Raw genomic sequence first — 18,439 nt, 5'->3', positions numbered from 1 at the left:
TGCATTCTTTCACAAAATGCTGGTGAGTTCACAGGACCGCCTTCCCATATATAGCCTTCTCATTGCAATTGTAGGGTTGGTTGCGATGCGATGGATAACCGATGCACCTGACACTTTTGTCTAGTTGGATTTAGGTGACACCAGTGATGATCATGTTGCTTTTTCATCCCCAGCAGTGAGCTCCTCCTGACCATTTTATGGGCAAGGTGGCTCCTGCAGCCTGGTGCTGGGTAAAGCTTTTGGGTGTTTATCACAACTGTTGCTGGGAGAGCAGAGGGGCCGGAGCAGCAGGGTGAGTGAAGGGTTTACAGACTGCAGTCACAAGCAACCAAAAAGCCACCACAAACCCTCTCCAGCACCAGATCCTGTGAGGCCTTTGGGCACATACAAATCCCACCTGCAGGGCAGCAGTCATGGAGCAAGGCTGCAGACCAGAGGTGAACAGAATCAGATCTCTTCATGCACCTGCACAGGCACAGCCATGGCCCTTCCCCTGCCTACACGCAGAGCGCTGCGGAGGGAGCGCACATGAAGGGGGAAGACAGCAGAAAAAGGAGGAGAATTCATCCAGCAAACTGGTGCAAGTGTACGTTGCTGCCTGGCTGCATGGCATCTATGTGACAGCTGACAGAGCATGTGTTTTTCTGTCACCAATTCCCCCCTCCCTTCCCTTTGTAACTTTTAATGGAAAAATGTGTGGGCAGTTTCCATTCTGCCTGCACTGTTTCAGACAAATTAAGGGGTTGGCTAAGAAATCACCGGTTTCGTATTTCATACAAAATACACACACATGCATATATTTATATATCTATGTAAATTTATTTAGGATATCCTCTAGCCATGCACTTTATAGCAGCACGTTGCTGAGTGTGATGTCTGCAGGAGCAGAGCTACAGAGGAGCCCTCCCCTTGTGGCCTGCACAGGGGGATGAGGCTATTTCTGACCTCGCATGGGGGAGCTTCACCAGGAAGCTGAACTGGCAGAAGCCATTCCTCAGCTCTGCCTTTTACTTTTTGAGTGACAGGTTTATTCATTTTTCCTTTTCGGTTGCATTGCTAAAGCCACATGCGCCTTTTACGACTGTGCTAATTTTCTATCAGTTTAGGGAGTTATAAATTTTTTCCTGTGTTTGTTCTCTATCGCAAGAATGAGGCGGGGGGGATTTTAACCACATGGAGAAGCCTTTCATTCATTAAAATGCACAATTTATAAGGGATTCGGAATGTTATATTCTGGAAGTGATAGCAACACGACACAGGTCAAATCAGCCAAACCCAACAAAACAAAGTGTGGGTGGCTCTAGTTTTCAAAGGAGTGCTTGAATAATATTTCCTTTTTAAACGTGGGCAAACAACACTATATGTGTTAAATGTCAGAATTTGCTGTTTATTATGGGCCTGACCAATACTTTGCTTAGAGCTAAAGAGTGCGTCACTCTGTTGGCTTCAGGAGGGCTCTGGTACGGCTCCGAAACATGCCTAAAGCAAGGGACAGCATCTGCACGTTGTGGTGGTAGACGCAGGATGTGACTCACAAAGTTTGGGGAGTGGGGGAAGGTTGGGGAACCAGCTCCCACCCCAAACACCCTCATCCAGGCTGGCTCCTGCCTCTGCATGGCTGTGTTCAACACATTTCTTTGCCTCCAAACCCAAAGCTGCAGCTGGGCCCCATCTCCATGTCCTGGGGGCAGCTTGAGGAGACATCGCTTAGCCACACGAAATGGAGCCGGGGTGCAGGCAGCCCTAGGAAAAGCCCTATGGCTTCATAGGGATCTCTTGGCCAGGTAAGAAGATGGGGAAGATGCAAATGTACTTGCCAGTGTGGATGCAGGGATTCCTGTGTCCCACTGTCCTCAGCAGCTTTTTCTGTCAGGCAGTCACCAGGAGCACGTTCAAATCACAACACGGCCTGGCTTCACTCCTCCTGCCTGCCAGCAACGCATGAGGGCAACCTCAAGCAGCTTCCAGCACCGCTCCCACCAGGAGGAAAAAGTTCCGGCCCCTGCAGCGCACCCAGGCCTTGATGGCAAGCAATGGTTTGGAGACACAGCGAGGTCCACCACTGCCTCTGAAGCAGTAACCGTGTCTGAAGGCAACAGTGAGCTGAATTCAAGGCATTGGTTCACTTACACAACCTCGTCTTACAAACTGCCCAGGAAACACAGAATAAGAGCGTATAACAGGCAGATGCAGTTGCTTTGGTTTGGGAAAGAAGATGCAGTAGCAGGAATAGAAATGACTTCTGGCTAGTGAGGAGAGGAAACAACAGCACATTAAGTTATAAAATGGCCTCATTAAGGTGCACCAAAATTTATATGAGCATGTGGGTAATGATATGCTAAAGGAGGACGGCCTCAGAGAAGGGTAAATCAGAAGGAACAAAGCAAGTCTTGCAAAGGAACCTAGCAAAGGAAATGCTGAAGCAGTGCCTACCTCCCCGGCAGGCTGAGGGCTTCCGTTGCCTCACAGACCCATTCCCAAATATTTCACCATGTGTTGGATCACCACTAGGTACACAACACCAGAAAAGACGAATTAAAAGGTACAGCCAGTAGGTGAAAAGGGAAGAAAAGTTGCTGAGCCTTTTTCCTGAATAACAGCCCAGACGGGCTGATGCTCCCAGAGGCCACAGCGCAGTGGTAGCTGCACCACAGCTTTTAGCTGTCCACGAGAGGTTGATGGTGGTGGTTAGCCTTGACAAATAACTATGTTTTGCCCTTGCCCATAGCGGCACAGCCATCAGTACTCCTGTAATTTTATGCGGCTTTTGCTTGAGAGGTCTTTCTCTCATGCCCAAGAAGAATGCCCTTTCTCTCATGCCCAAGGAGATGAGACCAGATCAGCCAGCTGTACAAGAGGAGATCTGCAAGGCCAGGAAGTCCCACAGGCTGTCAGGTCCACCTGACAGCTCCAGGCTGGTAATTATACTGTGAGCTGCAAAAGCCTCTTTAACCAGAGCTGAGAAAGGAAACAGCAAAAACTGATAGAAACCAGAAGATTTTTCCTCCCAAGAATTGCCACCTGTTTCTCCAAAAGATTTCCTTCCACAAAATTTCCCACCACTTGCAGCAGGCGTAGAGCTGCTCTCCAGCCTCTTCAGAGCCAGGGCCCTCCAGAGAAGTTCATCTCCTCACGATGAAAGAGGAGGGGAAGAGCAGCAGCTGACACCCCACACACAGCTCATCCCACCTCCACTCACTTGCCCTTTATGTCGGCTTTGCACCATTGCAGTCGTGCACAGCACAGGTCCACCACATCTGCGAGCTATAGGGTCTGATGGCACAGCTCAGTACCACTAGCAATGACCGCTGCATTGCCCTGGTTTATCCTGAGACACTTCTTATGCCAGATTTTTTTATTTTTTTTAATGGGAAGAGGCTATGACAGACCTCCTGCATGAAGACAATTTGTCTCTTCTGGACAGATGCCAGCATGAGGAGGGTACTTTATACATATGGGCTCTTTCATGTTTGATTGCTGGACTAAGCTCACATCGTTGTCCAGCTCAAGGGGGGGAAAAAAAAAAGCAAAACCCACACAAATCAGGAAAGCATTAGGTAAACTTAGCTAAGAATACATCTTCTTACCAAATGGAGAGCAATGCTCTTTCATATAATTAGACCGTCTGCAGGAAGTCAAAAAGAACAGCCCGTGATGCTGTCCGTGTTGTAGGAGATGTGCCCTCCCCAGGGTATGATCACATCTTTGCCCCAAAGCTTCAGGTCAGCATCCCTGGGCAGGTCGAAAAAGGATAGCGTGGTTTAACCACCCCCAAAAAAAACTCTGCCATTGCATTGCAGCTCCAAACATCACCACCCGTTCAATAAAGAGACATGCATATGTGAAAGCAGTGTAATGGGAATGGCACAGATGGACAGAGCAACACACAGACAGGGCAATGGGCACAGGGGGCCAGACACCCACACTTCTGTGCTGGCTGGGGTGAGCGGCAGGGACACGCGGGGACAGATCCTTCACCCTCCAAAGTCAATGGCAAGGCTTAATTTGTCTTCAGCCCAGTCTGTTGTTTTGGGAATGAACTCTTTACCAAAAAGAAACAAGTAAACATTTTCCATTCTCTTCCCTTCCTAGACATTGAGCAAGAGTAACTTGTAAATTGCTTCCAGCAACTTCAAGACAACAAGGGAACAAACAACTATCATCAAGCATTACACTCGTTGCTTCACACGAAAACAGTTATGAGACTGAAGAGATCCTGACAGGCAATTGGAAAACATTCCTTTTTATGCTAATTTTATTGTATTTTAGACCAATTTTCCGTGATTTAAAATGTGCGATGTAATAAAGAGCTGGAATGCCTTCTTTTGTCATAGCATTTCACACCCAAGGCCTCAGAGCACTTTTGTGAATCAAACTCAGCAATAGTTTTGCAAAGCAAATGGTTTAGGAAGCGAAGAACTGGAAATGGCAGTTTTTAGAGTTGGTGGTGGTCACAGAAGAGCCTGTAAAAGAACAAAAGCAGCGTCCTGGTATCTGGCCTTCCCGGTCCCGTGCTGGGACTGCGGGCTCTGTCCCCCTTAGCAGGACACCTGCCAAAAGCCCTCCCAGTCCCTTCACTTGGAGCTGCCGCTCCTCACCTGCATGCCCATGCTGCAAAAGCAAAGAAAGTCAGAAAGAAAGGCAAGATGGTTTCATTGGCGAGAACAAGTAGGGAATGGCCAACGAAATGCTTTGAACATTTTGTACCAGGGGGCTGAGGTGGACAACTGCAGCTCTTTCCCCTGCTCACACCACAATTTCAGATACTCACCAGGGCACCAGGAGGGAGACAGTGTCAGCTGTCTTGGGACTGTTGCTCACTGGACCATAGCTAATTGGGACCATCAAGTGGTTCCGTTCTCATGGACAGTTCAGTTCTTATGGACAGGCAGCCCTATTGCAAGAACCAGTTGTAACTGGCACTGGGAGACAAAGAGCTCAAAGCCTGGGCAAACATAAAGGCTGTGCTGCTTCTTGGTGATCCCACACAAAAACATATGGGTGAGGCTTTTTAGTACTTCCATGCAAAGGAACTTGCATATAACCATAGGCGATGTTAATGCAAACTTCATTAGATTATTGGCACATAACTAAAGGGCTTCAGGGGACTATGAGCTGTGGGCTTAACTATACCCATATAGCGAAGCTTGTACATCCCCTTCCCAAGAGCATTCCTCCACCATGGGCATAATTTCCAGACAAAGCAGGGACAGATCTGGGGCCTTTCTACAAGTACAGCCTTTCTCACATATTCTCGCACATGTTCTCGCATTATGTTAAAAACAAGATCAGTTATCAGCCAATGCTTCTCATGAGCAATACTATCAGCCCCTACACGCCTCCAGGTGGGACAGGCAGACACACGCAGCAGGACCACAACCATATCTGGTGTGGCTCGCAATGCTCTCCAGACTCAATGCATTTATACGCCACAGTGCAAAGCTTCTCTCAGTCCATCTCAGGAATCCCAGTTACTACAGATACTCATGAGCTGAATTTCCTCACAGCTTTAAAGCATGAAAATTCATTTGTCCTTGTGATTGTCAGGGAACCTCATGATGTCAGGAGAATTAACCTGGCCAAAGTCAGGGCAGGAAGGAAGGATTGTGGCAAAACTGAGAACTGACTCCATGTTGTCCATCTCACTTCTAAAGGCATAAGCTGTACTAGTGACAATCACTGGACTGTAGCGCTTCTGAGGCTGATATTTTCTAAAATTTCAGTGATTGTGTCTCATTTCCACCATCAGTTTAGACAGAAACTGAGCAGCTACCACGTTGTGGGAGGTGAAGCCTGTGCCCAAAGCAGCACCCATACTAGTCCCCCATGCCTCAAAGAGTTGAAATGGTGGGTGCATGCAGCTGGTGCAGATGTTCCGTTCTCACAGCTCTCAGGAATGTGCTGCTCTTGAGAGGGCTTGATGATTCGCTGTCCTGCATCCAGGAGGGCTTTGTTCTCTGTGGGGTGAAACCTCAGCCTTCAGTTCATTAAATGCAATCACAGAAGCCAAGAGGATGAGTCACAAAGCCAGTTGTGTAAGCATGCATACGATGAAAGCAAAGAGGACACGCATTTTCTTTACAGAGGTTTGCTTAGGCCTAGCAAAGCCCTTCTGACAGGCGCAGGTGGGTGGCTGGACACACTGTGGCGCAGCCCTGGTCCATCACCTCCCACCTGATCCCAGCGAGGGCTTGGACAGACAACCTGTGCGGGTATCGGCTGCAAACCAGACACAGAGCAACCAGACAAACAGCAGGTACAGACACAGCCGGGACAACTTCCCCTGCAGCACCAGCTGCAAAGCTCCCTCCATCGCTAGCCAGGATGTGGCCAAGAAAAGGCAGCAGCGAGTCCGTCTGCCTGCCTCAGATACAGTGCTCTTTCCCCCAGCCTTGCGGGCCACAACGGGTCCCAACCTGCCTTCCTTCTCACTGCCCCCATCCCCAACCCTTTTTAAAAGATACAGGAGAAAAAGGGGAAGGGGGGGAAGAGGGAGAAACACCCCTAATGTTTCACCAGCTAAAGCTGCTGGCACAGGATGCCTTCACTAGCAGACTGCAAGCAGCACCGACTGTGGGGTGCAAAACATACATGCAGCACGCCCTGGCTTATGATGGCATTTTTCTGTCCCTTTCCCCTGCTCATCAGATTGCAAAGCCTTTGCCAGGACCAAACACCTATCCAGCCACAGGAGCCAGAAGTGGGCAGACAGCCTTTTGGCAGGACTGGATCCTGCCTCTCTTCTGCATCAGACCTGAGCAACAGGCTTTTGCTTGGGGAAAAAAGGCTGCCTGCAGAGGAGCACCAGGGGAGAGGAGAGAGGGAGCAAAAATCTGCGGGTTCTGCTACTGAGATGGCAGTAGTACATCTCGACCCCAGAGGGGGACCTGCCTGAAGCAGTGCGGGGTCTGGAAGGAAAACAAAAGCTACAGATTACAATCAGTTCTGGGGATGGCTGTGCCTTTACATTGCCACTGCTCACAAGTTTCTACCCAAAAGCTGTCAGCTCCTTCGGTGGCAAAGGTAGACCCTCAGAAAGGCGCCCAGGGGTCGAATGCATTTTGTTCTCCTCACCCAGGCTGCCTCTTGCCCTTACCCCCTGCCTCCAGCCAGATGTGCTCGCTGCCTTGCTCCTGCCAGTCCTCACCTTCACCCTGGTGTTAATTCAGCAATTCAATTCAGGAAGCTGATCCAGCTGAAATCCTCAACAAGAAAAAAAAATTCCAGCAGAATATAAGCACTGCCTTTGAACACAAAAATCTTCCTAATTTGTTTAAAAAAGGAAAACACAGAAGAAAGCAACCAAAGACTCTTCATAAAAAACTCTTTTTAAGTTGAAGAAAAATGCCATGAAAATACCGACCTTGTAACACCGTAAATTGAGTTGAAGAGGAGATGGCGCCTTTTCCGAAAGAGACATCAGACTGTATGGAATTCATCACTCGTTTACTCTTTTAAAATAAATCAGCTGGCTAAGTTATGATGTGACCTACTTTAATTTGTTGTCTTGAAACTTGATGAGCATTTAAGATTTGTTCCCAAAGCCTGGAAAAGGAGAGGGGGGAAAAAATGCAGGCACCATATCCAAAACCCCTGCACTGACACGTCGTCCACATTTAGATGCCACAGAAGGCACAGCTATAGCAGTCGGTGGCCTCAGCAGTGCTGCTAATGAGAGGAAAATCAGGCTGCAGCAGTCCTCATGAGGGAGTCCAGTCCCTCATCTTGCCTTAAAGCAAGTCAAAAACAGAGTGTTTCTGGCAGCAATTTGTTCCACATATTTTGAAAAGCTTCTGCTGATGGAAGTTTTGCTCCACACCTGAGCAAACTGTGTTCCTCACTGGCAGGTTTTTGCATGAGCCTCCTCCCTTTCTGCTTCAAGGGTTGAGCACCCTTTTCCATGGCTAACAGACACAGAAAGCAACACCTTCTCTTTCTCCTTGTACCCACGCAGCTGGAGGTTATTACCTGTTCTCTTCTCCCTTCTTATTTTCCATGAAATCTGGTGCCTGAACCTCTGCAAGGTTACACCTGCATGATTGTCCCCATGCACTCCCACCCCAACAAACTCCTGGCACTTGTTTCAGCTTCAGTGTGTACTACTGAGTGCATCTCCCTAATGCCACTGTGCCCTTTTGAAAACTTTCCTTAACTACAGCATCCACATTTTCTCTGTTTTATTATTATTATTATTTTCAGAATCTATTATTTTATAGGCTGCCATATCCAAACAAAAATTAGGTAATAATACTATACAGCTCCATTACAAATCCAGAATCTCTTTGCTCTTTCCCAGGTGAGATGCAGACAAACTCCACCAACGCCACCAGAAACACCACAGTGCACAAGCAGAGAATGTTGCCCAAGGGCTACAGAAACCCAAAAGTTTGGCAAGTGCACCTTGGTGCTTTAATTAAAAATATTTGATAGGTTTAGAAGTGTGTTGATTTTTTTTTTTTTTTTTTTGAGGGGAGAGAAATTGATTGTATCTACCTAGCTGTATTTATAGCAGCTTAATCTGTTTTGAGATTTCATATTTTCTCTGATTTGATAAGATTGTGGCCCTTTAATAAGTTGAAGTATTCAGATACTTATGACAATCTGGCACTCAAATTGTTTGCTTTAGCATTGCAGATTGCACAAGAGACATGAAAGGTTTCGGCGTAGCTGGAAAGTCACTTTTGATGAAATCACACATCGCTCCAGGGGCTGCATTCTTTACAATTTGTGCATACTGATGATATGTGTCTTCAGATGCATTTTGGCAACCCTGTGCCATTTTCAGAAATCCATCTGGGACTCAGGAACAAAGCAAATGCACACGAACATGAGGAAGACAGAGCTGGCACAGCTACCGGATGGATTTTCTTTAAGGAAGCTAAATCGCTTGTTCATTTTGCTGGCAGAAAAAGATAGGAAAATGAGTGTTCCTGTTCTTGATGAACTCTGTGATATTGTTAAATCCTTCAGACAACATATAATTCATGGCAAAGCCATGGCAGAATTCCTTTGCACTTATCCACAGTGTGGCTCTCCCCCAAAACAGAGATCTCTGCCTTCATTTCATACACAAAAGTTGCCCAGATGAACAATAGCTCTAACTTTAGAGAAAAATCAGAACTCTCACTTGCCTCTGTTTTTTTGCTTCAGCCCTGCCAGAATTTATTAAGACTCCATTAACTGTATAGTTTTGTTGCACTAAAAAAGTACAAAAGCAGACTCCATGCTGTGATACGGACCAGCAGGTGACTTCTGAGGCGAGTCGGCCAGGTGATGCCTGAGGGTTTGCCACGCGAGCACTGAAGGGGACAGCAGAAACGATGCCCTGTACCTGGGGGTGCCTCTCAGCCCCAAGCTGCTCTCACAGGGCTGCGTGATGGCACATCCCCGAGCCCAGAGCAGAACAAGGAGGTGGTGGCATCTGCTTGGCCATGAATACCAGTCTACAGCACCTTCATCGGTGCCAGCGAACATGTGAGATACACTAGCCAGGGACTACAAGTCATAATTAATGCCCATCCTGCCTTTGCATTTCTTTTGGAAAAGAGCAGTGAATCACTGAAGTGGAAGCTTGCAGAGGAAATCCTTAGCCACAACAAAAAGATTTCATGCTTTATCTCCCTCCTCTCAAGTATTTTAGCAGACAGACAGAGGATTTTCCTCGCAGTGACAACAATAACTACGTTCATTGAAGAAAAATATGTGGAACAGGAAGACCTGCATTCCTTGTGTGAAAAATAAGAGTGGTCTGTGCCAACTGCATTTTTCAGGAACAACTCATCCGCATGAAGAAATGGCTGCTGTGATAGTGTCGGGATCAGTTAGGCCCATGGCACTGTGCTATGTAACTGGCAGGTGGGGAAAGTAGAGAAATGTAGCTTGGTCCTTGTTTCTTCCAGAGTTCCCATTATTATTAAACCTCTTTGGCTCGTATTTGAATGACTCGTGTCTTCCCTGCTTCTTGCTCCCACTGCTTTGTCTTGCATTTGTACCTTATTCCTAATAGTACCATTTCCAAAAGTTTAGTTATTTTGTGTTGAAGAGACCCCTTGAAACACATCCTGACATCTCCAGCTCTTCAGGACAAGGATTTGATAGGCTTGCCCTGCAATATTTTAAGCTTAACTTTTAGGTGCTTCATTTCATATGTAGTCCCTAAAAGAATTAAGTTACCCACAGCGATAAAGCTTAAATGCAGCCCTGTAGTCCAGACAATACAGCTACTGTATTTGGTTATTAATTATTATTATTTTAAAAAGAGTTCAAGGAGGGAAAAAAATAACTGGGAATATTTGCTAACCTTTTCTAGAGGGGAAGAAAGTGACCAAGACACCAGCCTCACATATGAAGTAAGTGCCCGCCTTTTACCACATCAGGCAGCTAAAAGGCAAGGCTGACGTGTCTCCCCCCTTCTAGCTGACCACTACTGTTTCCAGAGCAGGCAACCAAGGACATTTCCCAGTTGCAAACTTTCCAAGCTTCCAAACTTTCCAAATTCTTCCCCTCCCTGATGGCACCAGTGCAAGCGCCTTTCCCGTGCCCAGCAGCTTTGCTCAGGTTGCACACGGATATGACAGCACAGGGCATTCCCTTCTTCAAACAAGGGTACTGCGACTATTCTGCTTCCATCGTGCCAGACCCGCAGGACACACAGGGCAAAACCAAAGGCAGGACTGAGACGTCAGCACACAAAATTCGGGAGTGTGATTGAGAAGTGGCAGAACAGGCAGGCGCTTGTGCATCAGGGCTGCGCACCTCAGCCCACGGTTGGCATGCCGTGAGGCTTGCTGCGCTCAGGCAAGCGGAGGAGGGCATTCGGCGCCAGCCGAAAAAGCAGAGGCTGAGCTGTGCCAGTCTGTCAGTGTAAAAACACTCAGCTCCCTCTCAGCCATTAAAATGAATGAAGAGCAAGACTGTTTGAATAAACATCAGCCAAAAGAAACCTTGGAGGCAGTTAGAAGGCTACTGCTTCATACAATATAGACCATGTTTCCAAATACAAATATTACACTTGGCAAAGATGCTCCTTTGCTTCATGAGTTATGTTGCATTTTTTGTTATGTTTAAGTTTGTGCAAGAGGTATAAATAGCTGGACTGGTATTAAATGAGCTTTTCATTTTTTCACAAAATATCAAAATGGTCCCAACTTCATGGAACAAACACACACTATATTCTTGTGCCTGAATTTTCATTGCTAATTACAGAAAGTACCATGTAACTGAAAAACAATGTTCAAGAGCCAGACGTGAAAAATGCAACTTTCCTATATGAAGTCATTTTCAGAAAACTGTCTGGAGAAGGCATCTGGTTCACCATATAATTTACATGTGTGCATACATGCTTATTTGCCTCACAGAATAGTAATTAGCTTCTGCTCGCACTGTGCTAGGACATGAAAAGCCTCGTGTCCAAGCTGCAGAAGAGTGCAGTGAGGCAGAGGTACCTAGTTTGAGTCTTTGGTCACAACTGCCCTGGTGTGCCACTATGCCTGCATAGTGCCCCCAGGAAACAATGGGATTTCCACACCTCGCCCAGTCAAACACCAACGAGGAGGTGGGGCAGCAGGACACTGGGGAAGAGCCTGTCACCTGCCTTAGATCCCAAAAAGCAGTATTCCTTGTTAGTGACCTACAGAGATGACACAACTTTCTACTGCACGCAGCTAGCTCCTGCAGCAAAGCTCAGCAACCATCCATGCTTCTCCATCTCAAGAGAAGATACCATGACCTGGAGGCCCGCAAAGCCACTGTAAACCTATTTCAGGTTAACTTTGGCATGAGTACATCTGGGGTTGGAGGAGATATTTTTCTTCAGTGAGAGGGAGCAAATTGCTCTATGTGGTTTTTCAACCCAAACCTACACCCAAACAAAACTGCGTAGCAAGCAACAGAACATGCTGGAGGCCAAACGGTCCTTTTATTTGTTCTTTGATAAATCTGAGCGTGCATAAACATGAGAGCCCAGCAGGGCCCTCACTAGCCAAATCCCCAACTAGAGGGGTCCCAGCCACTGCCAGGGCCTGACACTACTTCTCTATCAGCACAACAGCAATTTTGGGCTAGTTTAACTAATTCATACCTGAATGTATAAGCAAGCTACTCTTAAAGATGGATATGAACTATCCAACAGTGATGCAACACTAAATGACTGTCTTAGACAGCTAAGGAGAAGAGTTCAACTATACCATTCATTTAGCACTGCAAAGGACTTTCAATTTCAGGCAAAACAAAGGGCTGTCTATTTCCACTGAAAGTCAATATTTACTTCCATTAAAAAAACCTTCCCAAGTATTTTAGAAGTGTTACAAGACCACCATACTGATAGAACAGACATCAGCTAACATGTGAGAGCACAATTAATCTTTCTGCAGCCCTGCAGGTCCACAGCAAATACAAATCATACTATGTACTTACAGGGGAATTGAAGTGAGGGGCACACAGAACCCTCTGTTAAACCACAGAGCTTTTGCTTGTGCATGGAAGTGGCAAATGCCCACTGTGAACAGCTGTCCTGTAACGTGTCGCACAGCACCATCCACCCTTCTGACCTCAGCAGTCAGGCAAGAGCAACTGAGGAAAGTCTTGCCTGCACAAATGCATCTGAGGCTGGAACAGTGTGAGGCCAAATACCTCACAACAGGGACGGGAGGTATGGGACACTTCATAGCACTAGGTCCTTTTCCCCTCCTCCTCTGCTGCCAGGAACATGCCCCGTGCGAAGGGAGACGCCTCTGCCAAGACCAACGCTTGGAAATGGCATTGGCATAGGGTCATGGCAGAGAAAGGCTGCATTTCTGTCCCACACAAATTATGCCAGGAGCAGAGTTTAAGCTATTTTGGACTTCTGGCGAAAGGCTGGCTAGAAAGTGATGCTGTTATACCCCACATATGCTTGTATTTTCCTATCACCGTTCACTAGGGGTGCTTGCCAAGGGTCCTCAGAGCATCCTATGTGGAACTGAGGATCAAGCTGAAGTATAAAATTAAACACAAAGCCATTTTCTCCTCTCACTCTGCATGGTTTTGCTGGTGGCCAGAACCTCTCATTGGAAGCAGATGAGTGTGCATTGCAATATGTCTTTATAAATAGCTCGTTCAGTATTCTGGTTATTTCCTCATGTACCAATGTAGGGGAAAATATTGACCACCGCTGATACAGTGGCTGGTGGAACTGAATAGGAAGGGCTTTTAAAAACCCCACAGAAATGTTGGTAATTTTAGCTCCTGACACCACTCTATGGGAGTTGTTGAGCATTTCAGGAAGTGTCTGACCAGTAATAACCATCCCACGGCAGTGTGGCCAATCTTAATTGAAAGGCCTCTGCGCATCTTGTAATCAAAGTTTCATGACCTCATTTTGAGTTCACATCTTTGGCTGTGAGAAGTGGCGTGTTTTTCAGCCAGCATGATAATCCCCACAAAACATACTTAGAAAGAGTTGAGTTAGTCTTACCCAGCTTTGTACTCATTTTCTATGAAAACAGCAGCTTCCAAAACAAAGGTGTGGGACAAAACAAACATGCTGTGGAGAACCATTCCTTGCGTCCGCTTACTGCTGCTCCTCATTTGGAAAAAAATTGTATTTTTACCACTGCACAATTAGTACAGGGTGGTGAACCTTAAGCTGTCATTAGAGGTTGCCAAATGAGCCAATGTCTCTTGTGTCAGTAAGTAAACAGGGGTGTACGAGTGTTGAACAAACAAACAAACAGAGCAGGCAGGGGTATCTTTCCGACTCCAGCATTGCTCAGTGTCAAAAGAAACCCTGTGCTATTTTCTCTGTGCTTTTGCACCGAACATTGGTAATAACTCAGCACAAGTGCCTTGGATCCCTATCTGGACTAGTGAGGTCAGTTCAGTTACCCATTCTACCATGGTCGAACCCATCAAAAGATCATCATTTTATAAAAGTCTCTTGCAGTAATAGCCAAGAAATGCAACATAAAGCAAATGTGTGAATGCCTTTGTATGAAGTACTTGTGTTAGTGAGACTCCTCTATTGTCCAGGCAGATGCTGGCCCATGAAAAACTGCAAAATGCATTAGCAAAGACAGTCACCTATTTTTTAACATTTTTTGCTCGCACAGAACCACGTCGCGATAGGAGCTGTACCTGAGAGCCTTCTTGTCAAACCACAGCCGAGGGAAAGGAGCAGGGGCTGCAAAGCTACTTGCTGGAGGCATTAGAGCAATAGGCACACAAGTGGGTCCAGCGTGGTGTGGAGGAGGAGGTGAAGTCAGACAGACTTGTGTGAATTGTACCTGTATAAATCGTACGAGCTCTGTGCCTGCCCATGCACGGTGACTTCAGACATCCTCTTCTCAATAAAGCCCTGGAAAGTTACATGCAAAGCAGACTTGTGACACCTGCCCAATTGTGGCCTCACCAGCTGAACCCAGACAAACTCCCCTGCATTTGTAAACAGAAACAAAAATACTCAACTATCCCTCATCTCCCCTCCTCCAAACTGCCCACAAAAGACTACCAGAATTTTTTCTAAGATTAAAATCTTAAAGGGAGGGGAATAAAAAAAAAGAGAGAGAGAGAGAGAGAGATGTTGTGTGCTGAGGAAAGTACATACCACTGATGTACACAGACTTGGCAAACACCATTCTTGGTTTCTGAGTGGGGAATAGGACAGCCCAGCCAGGGTATGTCCCTTGCTGGTCTCTGGGTCCTGTTACAGGTCCTGTTACCTTTATTTATGGTAGTTGTGACACTGCCAAAGATTTCATTTTCCCATTCATGCTATATTCCCCATCTCCTTATTCCACCCTCACCCCAAATCTGAACTTGTTTTTCAATTACTTTGAAGCCAGATTAGAAGCCCTATTTTCTCTCCTTGGCTAAGGCTGCTCTGTTAAGAAAGAGTAAGATCTTAAATAGGCTTTGACTTTGATTTTTTGTGCTCTCTGTGGACTGAAGAGGCATTAAAGCTTTCTTCTCATTTTTTTTAAAGTGTAAAAGTACTATTACATTAAATGTATCCATCAAAAGAAATACTGCTTCCACTTGCATATTCTTATTCTATTGATAAAATCTCTCTAAATGACGTACGGAACTGCTGACTGTGGTTCTTGTATAGGCGTAGGGACAGAAAATATGCAATACACAGGGATTTTTTTTAAGGCACGATCTAAAGGTAGAAGGAAGTAGGAAGCTACCAAACATCTGTTGACATCCCCACTGCTGTGCATTTTTCCAAGGAGTTAGTGCCTCTACAGACTGCCCTGAGGTTTTTCTTCCCCACTTCTCAGTGTAAAATAAATAGGTGAAAGCAGCCCATAGACTCCTTCCAGCATAAAGTGGATCCTCCATCAAGAACTGGACATGGGACTTGTGCTCCCTCATGTTTGCAGTGTCTGTTGCTTTTCAGAGGTGAGATATTTATTTTCAGTGGGGAAGGAGTTTCTCCCCCATACGCAGACATCCCACTGGCCAGGATCCCATGTACCCATGGGCTGCCATCACTCATGCTCCTCTAACTGTTGCAGATTGTGCATAACCCAAAGAGGATTTGGAGGTTTTGCCTGGGCGGGCGGGCTCTGGAGCAGTTTATTGTGAAGCCCTGCTGACTGTCCCAAGCGGGCATGAGGTTTATTACGCAGCTTGGAAGAAGTTTCCCTGCATAACTCAAAGGCATCATTCAACCAAAGCTAAACACTTGCCCTCTTTATCCTCCTGAAAACCGTTCTTACTTCTGCACTGGGGACATGCTTTCACTGAGGTTACTCCAGTTTAGCATCTTGTCAAAAAGCTCCCAAAGGTCTTGTGTTTTGCAGAGGCGGCCAGCGCTATGAAAACACAGGAGCTGTGTGGCTGAGGGAGGGACAGGCATCGCCCCCGGGATGCCTGACGGCCTTTCATGCTCCTGCCCTTTCCTCCATCCTGCGGGGCCACATGGCTCTGAACTCCAACATGTTCACATGTTAGTGGCACTTCTACAGGAGAGCATACAGAGTATTAGCCAGCCGTGATTTAGCTGGTGAGGAAGTAATGATTTATAATAACATTTGGAGCAGGTCATTAAATATGACCCCCTCATTGCAAACCCCATGCTGAGCAAGATATTTTCTTGTAAATGATTTACCAGCAAGCTTTTCATACTTCTGCCTAGTAGCTTTTCCATAACCGGAGTCAGACTCGCTCACATTTCCCAAGCCATGGTAGTGTTTTTTCTTCAAACTATGAAGACATCTCAAGACTGCTGCAAACTGGTTTGGGTAAGCTAAGCAATCCAAATCTCTACCTCCCATCTTCCAAACGGGATTCTGGTCTTCTCCAAACTCTCCAGAACAGAGTTCTCCAAACTCCAACACAGCCAACATCTTGCTGAAGCTGCAGAGTGGGTCCCAGTGCCCACGGTATGCTGATGCCTCGGCCAGCATATGTCTACTGAGGGCTGCCGCTCCTCCCAGGATGGCTGTGCCCACACCTGAGCAAAGGCAACCCAAACCATGCTGGAGAGCAGTAGCAGCGTGCCCAGAGGTGTTCCCATTTCAAGGCAGAGAAGTCTGGAAATCCGAAGTGGTTGTCACATTGTTCACAGACCACTTTTTCCATTTTAAGCCTGTATCATGAGTAAGTTAGACTTCAGCCTTTCTGAGAGGCATTTGTAATTTTGCAACATCACATAGTCCAATCCAAACTCCCGCCGAAGTCCATGGAAGCAATCTATCTTGTGTTATGTCAGCTCTGGGCCAGGCTTCAGTCTCCAAAGGACAATCACAACTGAAGATAGCCAAACAAACTGCACAGTTTTGGTTTGTTTTTTCCTTTTAAGTAGCGTTTTTCATCTGTGTAACTAGAACTGTTCCTTCACAAATGAGGCTGGATGATATTGCATGCTACATGTGATAGCATGAGAAACAAAATGTTTGTATTTATTTAGCTGGCAGATTTATTTGCCCTTTTATGGAGGAAAAAAAATCTCTGCAAAAAACAAAACAAAACAAAACAAAAACAAACCACAAATATTTACTCTAATCATAAAGAATATTGCTTTCTGATACTCTGGACATCTGATGTCCCTTAAAGATGGAGATATTAAAACAACAACAACACAAAAATGAGCATGTACAATGAATACAGCCTCATTCTTGTTTTAGGACCATGGGACCAGGCCACATATAAGAAGTGTCAATAGTGAAAATATCCTAAACTTAATGTAAAGCACTAGATACTCTGTAAACCTGTTCATACCTATACACTAAAAGTAGCTGGAATAAGGAAACATTTTCAAGAAGGCAAATGAAAGAAGACAACTTTTTCAAGAAGGCAGGTAATTATTTCTTTGAAGCAGAAACTTACATAAACCATACAAGGCGAAAATACTTGCTTGTGAGCATGTTTGTAATCTTAATTTTTTAAATGGCTCCAGCTTAGGACAATTACAAGCAACTGAAGCTGCCTCTGTTGATGCCAGCCATATTCATGCCCAGTGCAAGCTACGCAGCTGCTCAAACACAGCTACAGATTTGAGCCTGAACACACACAGCCGCCAGGGAGATAACTGAATTTACGGGTGCTTGGCATTGGGCTCTAGGTCCTTAACAACAGAAAGAAGGTTGTGTTAAATTTTAACCTCCCTAAGCAGCACAGTTTTTGCAAAGACCACTTTACTCCCAACAAACTTGCGAAACCAGGTCGGGAAGCAGCCTCGCTCTCCATGGTTTGTGTGCCGGGAAATCAGGCAGCAGTCACAGCTCTTTGCTGACGCCTCAAGCACAACACGAAGGCTTAATCCTGAAGATGCATTCCCAGCATCCCAGGGGAGGAAAGGCTGCAGAGGGTCTATATACTACCGCGTAACAGGCCGATGCTCTCCCCAGCTCGGACACGGGCCTTGCTCCCACCTTCGCCCTTAGCAGCAAGGCAGGGAGGGAATATGGAGCAGCAAGAAGTGCTGTGACCGCATGTGTTAGCTTGAGATACTGAAACCGTGTCCCAGTGGCTGTGTCCCTGCCTGTGGTACCCCCCTGTGGCCAGGTCTGACATAGCAACCTCCGTGCACCCAGCTCCGTGCCACCTGCAGCCTCCTCCAGCCCTGCTGCTCACCTCGCCGCATGTTCTCCCTGAGCAGTGCCAGCCCTTTGCAGGCTGCTGCTGGCTGCCAGCCCAGCTGTGAAACAGAAAGCGATTGGCTCAGGACACGAGGCGCCGAGGATCTCCTGCCCCATCTCTGCCCAGATCTGCAGAGCAAACACATGCCTCTCCTGATTTTGGAGAATGGTGAAGAAGCCCAGGACTGCAGGAATTTTACCCAGCAGGTTTCAGATGCAGGCTGTTGGTGCACCAAGACCTGTGCTCATCATATCTCTTCACAGTCCAAGCAGAAAGGCTCCATCTTCTTGCTGCTGGGTTGTTGGTGGGAAGGATTTTTAAAAAACTTTTTTTGATAGGGTTTGATATGGCAATGCAATGCCAACAGATGGAGCTG

General features: G+C 46.4%; 1 long non-coding RNA gene across 6 annotated transcripts in view; it reads right to left on the bottom strand.

Moving 5' to 3' along the window:
• LOC121067472 overlaps window positions 1-18,439 on the bottom strand; it is a 66,070-nt gene that overhangs the window by 42,525 nt on the left and 5,106 nt on the right. For 4 of the 6 annotated variants that reach the window (XR_005818305.1, XR_005818304.1, XR_005818303.1 and 1 more), the window contains one exon: window positions 14,113-14,332. This is a non-coding gene — a long non-coding RNA (uncharacterized LOC121067472). Of the gene's footprint in view, window positions 1-14,112; window positions 14,333-16,090; window positions 16,933-18,057; window positions 18,185-18,439 lie in introns of those variants that run through there. The other 2 variants (XR_005818302.1, XR_005818308.1) reach the window with 2 other exon arrangements.

The sequence above is a fragment of the Cygnus olor genome, chromosome 3 (assembly GCF_009769625.2).
Source record: "Cygnus olor isolate bCygOlo1 chromosome 3, bCygOlo1.pri.v2, whole genome shotgun sequence".
NCBI lineage: Eukaryota > Metazoa > Chordata > Aves > Anseriformes > Anatidae > Cygnus > Cygnus olor.
The sequence above is the reverse complement of the archived record's forward strand: the minus strand, read 5'-3'. Positions and strand labels throughout refer to the sequence as shown.